The 12,019-nt window shown below is 45.2% G+C and overlaps 1 pseudogene across 1 annotated transcript in view; it reads right to left on the bottom strand.

Annotated features, from left to right (window-relative positions):
* Positions 1–12,019, bottom strand: part of LOC310800842 (intermembrane lipid transfer protein VPS13C-like) — a 103,293-nt pseudogene that overhangs the window by 17,523 nt on the left and 73,751 nt on the right. Inside the window, exons 33-37 of the transcript in view lie at positions 8,301–8,425; positions 6,670–6,751; positions 6,228–6,341; positions 4,157–4,232; positions 2,470–2,633 (exon numbers count right to left, since the gene is read on the bottom strand). The product of the transcript in view is annotated as an intermembrane lipid transfer protein VPS13C-like (transcript). The remainder of the gene's footprint in view (positions 1–2,469; positions 2,634–4,156; positions 4,233–6,227; positions 6,342–6,669; positions 6,752–8,300; positions 8,426–12,019) is intronic.

The following is a 12,019-nucleotide window of genomic DNA, read 5'->3' as shown; positions in this document are numbered from 1 at the left end:
AAATATCTCTCTTTTTTTATAGGATATCACAGCTGATCACATTAATTACTCACCCAAATAAGTCTAAAAAACTTTCACAGCTATTATAAAACCAGGTGCAAACACCATGGACACAACAACCCCTCAGTGTTTATGTCCATGCTGCATGCCCATATCTAATTATGATTGGTTGGAGATTGCTGCCATCAGCAATCTCCTGAGATAAATCTGTTCATTTTACCTCTACTTTTTCAAACTGCCAAAAACCAATGCAAGGTCAATGGGGTCACGCTGCTGTATGTACGAGCTGACTGAAGCTCACTAAAACTTTATTCACAGTGCACACAAAGTACATTTCACTGAGCTTCAGTCAGCTGCTTTGGACGCGGGAGGTCGGCGGATCGAATCCCGCTCCACCCCTGTGCAAGCCCTTAACACAGGGGCTCACTAAAATGATAAGGGCTCATATATAACACATATGAGCAACTATTTTTCATGGGGGGCCACATGAGAAACCCAGATTGTTGCCGGGGGCCGAACAAATATTTCCATGCCGTAACCCATGGATGGGCAACTTTGATGATAGAGAGGGCCACAAAAAAATGTCCTCGCTACCAGGTTTTGCTGAGGGCCGAACAGCGCCAGCACGAAAAATGTGGTGCATTTGAAGCCAGGTTTAGAGGAATAACTAATTTTAAATTAACAGTTGTGATGTCATTATTCAGTCTTAACCACCAATATTTTATCCTTTTCTCACTCACTCCTATGTCACCACCTGCTCTGAGGGCTTGAAATTAACTTCTTTGACCACCTGCCAATATGGCTGCTAGATTTTAAAGTTACCAGCCAACTATAATTTCCACTAGCCGAAATGTTTTTCTTGAAATAAACCAAAATATGAGTGGGTTAATTCAAGCATAAGTATCAGTAAGTGGCCCGGGATTCTCAAAGCCTGTGTTGAGGGTCACACGAACAAAAATGCACTCTAAAGAAATCCCAAACCAATGAGTTAATTATTTACATTTCTACTTCAATGTAGCCTTTTAGTCATAAAGATTATTGAAAGATATTCCATATTCCAGACTGAAATGCTATAACAGAAGTGGAGTATTGGCCAGAATGACATGAACATTTGGACACTTGGTATCTTGCATGTTGCGTTCAGGTGCACTGTAATTTTTTTTTTTTGCAATTCGATCGCGGGCCACACAGGTGGCACTCGAGGGCCGCATGCGGCCCGCGGGCCGTATTTTGCCCATGTGTGCCTTAACATGTCAACACAACGCAGGTTACATAAACACAATGGGTCTGTCTGTAACTCAAGTGAGCTCCTATCACCTAGCTACCTAACTAGATACTTGATTAATTAGGTAACTAATTTTAATATAGGTGGATGAAAAAGTAACTAGTTTCAGACGTCCTCATGCTTGAAGGTAGCATTGCACGCGACAGGTCACACTGGTGCTGTTTCCATTGAATATACAAGATTTTTTCTGACCAAGATTGATCAAGTTGAATCTCAAAGCATTTGGCAATAAATTTGTATAAAACTGCATGGCTGGGGGCTGTTTTCTCTAACGTTATACTACTTTTATAATCCAGAAAGGTCGAGGCTTCACAGGCTACAGTGAACACTTTTAATTTGAAGGCGAAAAAGGGAAATGGTACATATGAACTGATAGAATTGACAGACCAGTGTCAATTCAATCTACGAATACACCATTTCCCCTTTCCACCTTCAAATTAAAAGCGTAAAACCCAGCTAACGAAAATGTTACAAACGCTACAAATGGGAAGTAATGACAGCTTATCATTTAATAAAGCACAGTTAAAACGAACTCCACTTACTGTACACTTGAAGGTTTGCAATGGTGCTATCATCCTGGCTGTGTAGTCCTGCTTTGGGGCGGGCGGAGCGAGTTCTCTAACGTTAGTTACATGTATATTAGCAACCTAACTAGCAGCTGCTGTCCAGAACAGTCAGGTAAGATGCTTCCTACTATTGTTCAAAAGTGACTTTCCTGACACTGTACAAACATCTGACTGCACTAAATTTAAGTAAAGGCTGACGTTATTGACTATCCTAGAATAAAAACGAAAAGAAAGTGAAATATGTTTGTTATTTAGCCAACATTGTTTCACTTTTTTCTGATGCGTCAGCTTTGTGGGCGTCGCCATTAGGGGCTCGCTTCGTTCTTCTTCGTCGGTTGTAAGGGTCGCAAGGTATCATGGGATACCCTAACCCACCAAAGTGTGCATGGTATGGTTCCTCGGAAATTATCCATAACCAGGTACCTAGAAAAGTTGCAAATTCAGTGAACTTATGTATCAAACTGGTTTCAGACAGCCTAATTACAACTTCTTACCTAGAATGCCACCTATATTGCTCGTTCACTTGAGAATCAGACAGACCTGAAGTAACAAAACAAACAGAGTGAACCTTGGTTTTGGACTTTCAGGTGTGAAAACACATCCTGAGCAGCAGCATACCTTCAGAAAGCCTTTTCCTCCTTTAGCCAGACTCTCTCCAAAGTCTTTGTGCGGCCGGTTCATCTCCTCCCGCCGTTTCTGCTGGTACTCCTTGTCCATGGTGATGGCTGCCAGGCCCTTCCCCACCGAGCCCGTGATCCTGGACACCATTCCTGCAGCACCACCTGGTGGACAGATGATTCAGTTAAAACAGACAACACTGGCAACACTTGCTTATACAGTAGCATACAGCAACACTTGCAGACACAGGGAGTTAAGTTCCTAACCCGGTTACACAAGGAAACTGGTTTTGAGGTGACGTTAGTCAATCCTGGTGCTTGTATGGCGTGTTCTGCCCCCAAACGGAGTGGGATTCTGCCTGTTCTGCACCTACGCGAGTGGGATCCGCAGAGAACTGGGCAAATGGCCGCTTCCCTGCGTACTACCGTTTCCAAGCTGAGGCAAGAGTGCTGCCTGCCGGCTTGAAGCATCGACTAGTCAGAGAATATGAACTTGTATATTGCTGTAAAACATGTATATTGCTGTCACGCTCGGCAACTTCACAATAAGACAGTAGCCTATTCTGAGTGTTATGGAACACATCTGCAGCCTACCAGCATACCAGCTGGCAATAACAATGCCACAGCAACAACACACTTCGAGAAAACATGTTGTAAACCAGAATCTATGGGAGTATCTGTGGAGAAAAGAACATTTTTAAATCTAGTTGTTTTGTTGTGGATGCGATTTGGCCATACCGGTGGTAATTGTAATAATTTGGGTCTTAATTATGCATCCTAATATTTGATTTGATGGTTAGATGTGGCCTTTCTTACCTCATAGTGTAAGTTGAGCTTTTTATGTGCTTTGCCTACATTTGGTCCCATAATGCAGATGCCCTCGCGCTGCCTATGATTTTATTGACACTGAACATTGTTTCACAAGTGAAAATAGTCGGCTATAACATTTGTTCGGGGAGGGTCAAGCATATATTTCCACGGCAATATTGTGGGATCTGTGTGTGAAAGTAATAGATTACATTCAGGCAGAAGGTCTGTATGTACTTTAGATTAGATTAGATTTATTTCCAACATGGTGAAAAACAAAAGACAGATAAAGAATAAAATAAATATAGGCAAGAAAATGGCGAGCAAGAATAGTCAATTAGAGTTCACAGCATATACAGCAAATTCTCAAGCAATTTACTTTTGCATATCAGGCCCAAAAAGGAGTAGGAAGAAGTACAATACTTGTCAAGTCCTACGCCTTGTTTTTACATCTATAGGTTTAATATGAATGTAGTATTATAGTACTCATCCATAGTACTCATTCAGCAATATGTTTTTAATCTAGGCAGATGAAGTGTCAGTTGCTCTTGATTCCTACAGCAAGGCGGTCAGACTGAGACTGAGTCTGCACTTTACAGACAGGAACAGACTGGAAACATACTTTAGTGATGTTTGTGGCTGCTCTTCAGACCAGGAGGGAGAAACAGACTGGAAACATACTTTAGTGATGTTTCTGGCTGCTCTTCAGACCAGGAGGGAGAAACAGACTGGAAACATACTTTAGTGATGTTTCTGGCTGCTCTTCAGACCACCAGGAGGGAGAAACAGACTAGAAACATACTTTAGTGATGTTTCTGGCTGCTCTTCAGACCAGGAGGGAGAAACAGACTGGAAACACCAACAGGTATAAATGTCCTTACCCACAGTGTGACCCAGCAGACTCTGCACTCCAATGACGAAACCTTCAGCAAACTCCTCTGGGCCCTGAACAGCTCCCTGAGACACACACACATGCACATGCGCACACACACACACACACACACACACACACACACACACACACACACACACACACACACACACACACACACACACACACACACGCGCGCACACGCGCACACACACACACACACACACACACACACACACACACACACACACACACAGCACTGTAGTTAAAGTTGGAGTTTGGTGGGCTGATCACATCGTTGCTTTTCGTGGACGATGTGATCCTGATGGCATCATCAGTCTGGGACCTTCAGCACTTCACTGGATCAGGTCTCAGCGGCTGGGATGAGGATCAACACCTCTAAATCTGAGGCCTTGGTTCACAGCAGGAAACCGGTGGATTGTCTCCTCCAGGTAGAGAATAGGTTCTTTACCCCAAGTGAAGGAGTTCAAGTATCTCAGGGTCTTGTTCTCGAGTGAGGGGACGATGGAGCAGGAGATGGGTCAGAGAATCGGAGCAGCAGGAGTGGTATTGTGCTCGTTTTACCGCACCGTTGTGACGAAAAGAGAGCTCAGGCAGAAGGCAAAGCTCTCGATCTACCGATCGATCTTCGTTCCTGCCCTCACCTCTGGTCATGAAGGATGGATCATGACCCAAAGAACAAGATCACGGATACAAGCGGCTGAAATTAGTTTTCTCAGGAAGGTGGCATCTCGCTTAGGGAGAAGATGAGAAGCTCAGTCATTCATGAGCGACTCGGAGTAGAGCTGCTGCTTCTTCACGTAGAAAAGAGCCAGGTGAGGTGGTTCGGGCGTCTGGTAAGGATGCCACCTGGTTGCCTCACTAGTGAGGTGTTACAGGCACATCCAGCTGGGCGGAGACCACGGGGCAGACGGAGGGCTAGGTATCTAGGTCTCCACACTGCCCTGGGAACGCCTCGGGGATCCCCCAGTCAGAGCTGGCTAATGTGGCCAAATTTGGGGTCCCCTGCTGGAACGGCTACCCGATCCCGGATAGGACTTGAGTGTGTGTTTATGAGTGTGAGTGTGTGAGTGTGTGTGTGTGTGTGTGTGTGTGTGTGTGTGTGTGTATCAGGCGCGCGGGAAGCTATCTCCCACGAGGGGGTCTGAAGCATATACTCGGACTTGCGTGGTGCGCGCAGCGCGCCGCGCCGCGCCGAGCACTTTGCGCGTGCACGTGTGAGGTGCGTGCGCGTGCACGTGCGAGGTGCGAGCACACGCAAAGTGCGCTGCGCGGCGCGGCCTTGTGCGAGCATGCTGCGTGAAGTTGGCACTTGTAATGCACAATTTATTGTCTTAAAACTTGAATGGAATCAGGGGTGCCGATTTATGTCTGTGCCAGTGCGTGCCCATGCTTGCGCATGCCCGTCGCCCAACCCATCCCCCGATAAAGCGATAAAGCTGACGCAAACGCACCATAGGAGATTTAACAGCGACCAACACACACACACACACACACACACACACACTTCACACACCACTTCAGTTCGACAGAATAGGAACAAGCGACCGAAGCTGTGTCAGTCTGTCACTCTCTCTCTGATACCGCTCAATGCACAAGTCAAGTGTGTTTACTCACTACGTCAGCAGGGTAGAGTGCACTGACTCATGCAGCCAATCAGATTGGGCTATGTTTTGATCAACTCGTTTTGTAACCCGGGGCCGCCAGCGGGCCTCGGGTGGAGGAGTTTGCTATCAAATCAATGTAAAGAGAGCCACAGCCTAGAGCCCAGAGCAGAGCACCCACGGGGAAATGAGGGGAGAGAGAGAGAGAGAGAGAGAGAGAGAGAGATGCCTGTGACAGTCACTGAAGTTTCGCCAAATGAGGGTGGGGCTGGGGGGGGCTGGGGGGGGCTGCGTCAGGAAGGTGCAGGGGCTGAGGCCGCCACCAGGGGGGGCTGCAGCCCCGGCAGCTCCCCCTTTCCAGCGCGGTTGGTGTGTATGAGTGTGAATGTGTGTGTGTGTGTGTGTGTGTATGAGTGTGTATGAGTGTGTGTATGAGTGTGTGTGTATGTGTGTCACCTGGAAAGGCTCGTAGAAGAAAGCCTCCACTCCCTCTGACAGACCTCGGATCAGTCCAAACGGGTTTCGCAGCACGTCCAGACCCAGGACCAGCACATACATCTGCTTCAGGAACTGCAGGGGTCAAAGGTCACGTCAGTACAACTGGTCACATGACGTCACGTCAAGTCATGTGAGATCTTAGCTAGTGATTTCATTGCATATAGGATAATGAAATTAAGTCAAGAGCGCCATCATCTGGAGTATTGTCGTAAGAGATAATATCCCTAAGATTAAAAGAGTTGACAGTGTTAGCAGCTTTAAAAAAGTATTCCCGGATAAGTAGGTGACATTTTTTCGATATTAAGTTGACAAAAAGTACACAAAATATCATTGTCTGTAAGCTTGAGACAATAAAGACAATTAGCAGCGTGTATCATGTAACATTTTGAAATGTACTTACCTGTTCGCTGTAATGTCGGATCACCGCCCACATCAGCTTGTCTCTGCGGTAGAACTGGTACTTCACCTCAAAGAAGGCCAGTCTGCAGGGAGGACGGTGGACAGAGGACAGAGGAGAGAGGAGACAGAGGACAGAGGAGAGAGAGGACAGAGGAGAGAGAGGACAGAGGACAGAGGAGAGGACAGAGGAGAGAGAGGACAGAGGACAGAGGAGAGAGAGGACAGAGGACAGAGAGGACAGAGATGACAGAGGACAGAGGAGAGAGAGGACAGAGGACAGAGGACAGAGAGGAAGGAAGTAGGAGAGATAGGTACAAGAGGAAGGGAAGAGAAAAGACATTCCACAGTACTAAGTGATGAAACTAGGGAACAGTTTGAAATGTTTATATTATCAACTTTAAATCATGTATAGCAACCGTTTTATAAAAGCAATAAGCCCCATGAGGCTGATTTTACAACGTCCAAGAGGTGTTTATGGCACGCCTTGTTGGCGACGGTCAAAATGCCAAACTCGAGGTTTCAAAACAGGAGTTTACAAACCAATGGGTGACACCACGGTGTCTACGTCCATATTTGTATACAGTCTGTAGACCCACTTGAAGATGAGGTCATATTTTTATACGGTCTGTGGACTCACTTGAAGATGAGGTCATAGTTTTATACGGGCTGTGGACTCACTTGAAGATGAGGTCATAGTTTTATACGGGCTGTGGACTCACTTGAAGATGAGGTCATAGTTTTATATGGTCTGTAGACTCACTTGAAGATGAGGTCATAGTTTTATATGGTCTGTAGACTCACTTGAAGATGAGGTCATAGTTTTATACGGTCTGTGGACTCACTTGAAGATGAGGTCATAGTTTTATACGGTATGTGGACTCACTTGAAGATGAGGTCATATTTTTATACGGTCTGTAGACTCACTTGAAGATGAGGTCATAGTTTTATACGGTGAAGATGAGGTCATATTTTGATACGGTCTGTAGACCCACTTGAAGATGAGGTCATATTTTTATACGGTGAAGATGAGGTCATAGTTTTATACGGTGAAGATGAGGTCATATTTTTATACAGTCTGTAGGCTCACTTGAAGATGAGGTCATAGTTGTATACGGTGAAGATGAGGTTATATTTTTATACGGTCTGTGGACTCACTTGAAGATGAGGTCATAGTTTTATACGGTCTGTGGACTCACTTGAAGATGAGGTCATAGTTTTATACGGTGAAGATGAGGTCATAGTTTTATATGGTCTGTGGACTCACTTGAAGATGAGGTCATAGTTTTATATGGTGAAGATGAGGTCATAGTTTTATACGGTCTGTGGACTCACTTGAAGATGAGGTCATAGTTGTATACGGTGAAGATGAGGTCATAGTTTTATATGGTCTGTGGACTCACTTGAAGATGAGGTCATAGTTGTATACGGTGAAGATGAGGTCATAGTTTTATATGGTCTGTAGACTCACTTGAAGATGAGGTCATAGTTTTATATGGTCTGTAGACTCACTTGAAGATGAGGTCATAGTTTTATACAGTCTGTAGACTCACTTGAAGATGAGGTCATAGTTTTATACGGTCTGTGGACTCACTTGAAGATGAGGTCATAGTTTTATACAGTCTGTAGACTCACTTGAAGATGAGGTCATCGACATCGGTCAGCGTGGCGCCGATGCTCTTCAGCAGCAGGTTGAGCGACTGGAGGGCCGCCGCCTCCTGAGGGGCGGAGTCAGAGCCCAAAGACAGGCTGAGGTGCAGCTGAGATACAGACAGACAGACAGGTCAGACAGACAGACAGACAGACAGACAGGTGTGTGTGTGTGTACAGCAGGGGTGGGCAACTATTTTTCATGGGGGGCCACATGAGAAACCCAGATTGTTGCCGGGGGCCGAACAAATATTGTCATGCCATAACCCATGGATGGGCAACTTTGATGATAGAGAGGGCCACAAAAAATTGTCCTCGCTACCAGTTTTTGCTGAAGGCTGAACGGCGCCAGCGCGAAAAATTTTAGGCATTTGAAGGCAGGTTTAGAGGAATAACTAATTTTAAATTAACAGTTGTGATGTCATTATTCAGTCTTAACCACCAATATTTGATCCTTTTCTCATTCACTCCTATGTCACCACCTGCTCTCCCTGCAGGGCTTGAAATTAACTTTTTTCACCACCTGCCAATATGGCTGCTACATTTTAAAGTTACCAGCCAATTAGAATTTCCACTAGCCGAAATGTTTTTCTTGAAATAAACCAGAATATGAGTGGGTTAATTTAAGCATAAGTATCAGTAAGTGGCCCGGGATTCTCAAAGCCTGTGTTGAGGGTCACACAAGAACAAAAATGCACTCTTGAAGCTAAATAAATCCAAAACCAACAAGTTAATTATTTAAATTTCTACTTCAATGTAGAACAGTCATTTCTTACACATGAGATTACTTTTAGCCTTTTAGTCATAAATATTATTGAAAGATATTCCATATTCCAGACTGAAATGCTATAACAGAAGAGTATTGGCCAGAATGACATGAACATTTGGACACTTATTCAGCGGGTATCTTGCATGTTGCGTTCAGGTGCACTGTAAAAAAAAAAAAAAAAAACTTTTGCAATTCCTTCGCGGGCCACACAGGGGGCGCCCGCGGGCCGCATACGGCCCGCGGGCCCGCGGGCCGTATGTTGCCCATGTATGGTGTACAGTATGGCCCCTATTCTCCCACAGGCCTTCGGCGCTAAAACGGGCCTTAAACGCAAAAAAACGTGCCTTGCGCCTGTTTTGGGACGATATCAATATGGCTTTACGCTGCCAAATGCGCTTTAGGCCGAATGGGCGTGGCGCAGTCCCAGAATGAGCCAAAGTGGGCGTGTCGGCGCTAAATACCGGCCTACTGATATCTTCCGACCTGGCGTACATTTAGGTCCCTATCGTTGCATCGGCGCTGTTTCTAGGCCGAACGCCTGGCGCAGCTCAAATCAGTGGGCGTGGACCAGCGCACTTGATATCGTCGTGCTGGCGCTAGACGCAGCCTCAACCATTACAACCATGCCTTTTAAGCGTAAAATTATGCACCGTCATGCTCATTGGATAACTGCAATAAACGAATCGCACGCTTGCCTTTTTAGCTCCAATTCCAGTGATCCCGCAAAACCAGAGGAAAGCCAAACGCTCTGCCCCCCCCCCCCCCCCCTCCCTTCATCCAGTCTGTCTGTCTGCATTATAGGCTATTATTCCATATTATTATGCTTCTCAAACCAATCTAACTGCAGTTTCAATACTGCAAGCATGTAAATACGCTACACTATAACAAGATCAAAGTGAAAATAATGTTCTAAATGCATCGGATAGAAAAATATAGCCTATCCCTATATGATGAGATTAATTTTATATTGGTGAAAGTTTGTCCAGAAAGATATCGTTTTCTCTCCCCTGCTGCAGGTAGAATGATGCACATAAATATACCCTACATTATGTGAAGTCATTGCATAAATGTGTTTTTATTGTAAAACTAAATGTGAAGTAGGGCCAAGTTATTGGAGCGGCAGCGCGTTCCCCTGTCACTTATCTAAATCACGTTAAACCCACAAGGGGTATATATAGGCTCAAGAGGACATATATGTTTCACATAGGGTGGTGTTTCATTTCGATGTTTTATTTGGTCCCATATTGAAATGTTCTACAATTGCAGGTTGTCTTACCATTACACATTATTTTAGATCTACCTTTTATATCTATTTCGGCTCATTTGGTTGCTATTTAGTAGCGAAATGGAGGACCCAATTGCATGCTGGGACAGGGACATTCACAGGCAGTAAACTTACAACTGCTATTTCCTATGGGAAGCTGGGTGCTGCTATGTGTTGTGTCTGTCTGAGCGAGGGAGTCAGAGAGAGAGAGAGAAGGGTGAGGCAGAAGAGCACTGGCGCACTGAATAGGCCTGGTTTCAGAGAGAGACCGAGAAGGGTGACAGGGGAGAGGCAGAAGAGCACTCCTTGACTGAATAGGCCTGCTTTTCAAAGGCGCAAAGCGCTAAATGTAGGCCAGGTGCGAAGATAGCAGTACGCCGGTAGTTAGCGCCGACACGCCCACTTTGGCCCATTCTGGGACTGCGCCACACCCATTCGGCCTAAAGCGCATTTGGCAGCCTAAAGCCATATTGATATCGTCCCAAAACAGGCGCAGGCACGTTTTTTTTGCGTTTAAGGCCCGTTTTAGCGCCGAAGGCTTGTGGGAGAATAGGGCCCGTAGCGCTTTGCGCCTTTGAAAAGCAGGCCTATTCAGTGCGCCAGTGTCAAGGAGTGCTCTTCTGCCTCTCCCCTGTCACCCTTCTCTGTCTCTCTCTGAAACCAGGCCTATTCAGTGCGCCAGTGCTCTTCTGCCTCTTCTCTGTCACCCTTCTCTCTCTCTCTCTGACTCCCTCGCTCAGACAGACACAACACATAGCAGCACCCAGCTTCCCATAGGAAATAGCAGTTGTAAGTTTACTGCCTGTGAATGTCCCAGCATGCAATTGGGTCCTCCATTTCGCTACTAAATAGCAACCAAATGAGCCGAAATAGATATAAAAGGTAGATGTAAAATAATGTGTAATGGTAAGACAACCTGCAATTGTAGAAGATTTCAATATTGGACCAAATAAAACATCGAAATGAAACACCACCCTATGTGAAACATATATGTCCTCTTGAGCCTATATATACCCTTTGTGGATTTAACGTGATTTAGATAAGTGACAGCGGAACGCGCTTCTGTCATGTGCTATACTGTGATGTCCGCTCCAATAACTTGGCCCTACTTCACATTTAGTTTTACAATAAAAACACATTTATGCAATGACTTTACATAATGTAGGGTATATTTATGTGCATCATTCTACCTGCAGCAGGGGAGAGAAAACAATATCTTTCTGGACAAACTTTCACCAATATAAAATGAATCTCATCATATAGGGATAGGCTATATTTTTCTAGCTGATGCATTTAGAACATTCTTTTCACTTTGATCTTGCTATAGTGTAGCGTATTTACATGCTTGCAGTATTTAAACTGCAGTTAGATTGGTTTGAGAAGCATAATAATATGGAATAATATCCTATAATATGGAGACAGACAGACTGGATGAAGGGAGGGGGGGGGGGCAGAGCGCTTGGCTTTCGTCTGGTTTTTTTGGACCACTGGAATGGAGCTTAAAAGGCAAGCATGCGATTCGTTTATTGCACTTATCCAATGAACTGACGGTGCATAATTTTACGCTTAAAAGGCGTGGTTGTAATGGTTGAGGCTGCGTCTAGCGCCAAGACCAAGATATCAAGTGTGCTGGTCCACGCCCACTGATTTGCGCTGCGCCAGGCGCTCGGC

The sequence above is a fragment of the Poromitra crassiceps genome, assembly GCF_964638095.1.
Source record: "Poromitra crassiceps genome assembly, contig: HAP1_SCAFFOLD_102, whole genome shotgun sequence".
NCBI lineage: Eukaryota > Metazoa > Chordata > Actinopteri > Beryciformes > Melamphaidae > Poromitra > Poromitra crassiceps.
The sequence above is the reverse complement of the archived record's forward strand: the minus strand, read 5'-3'. Positions and strand labels throughout refer to the sequence as shown.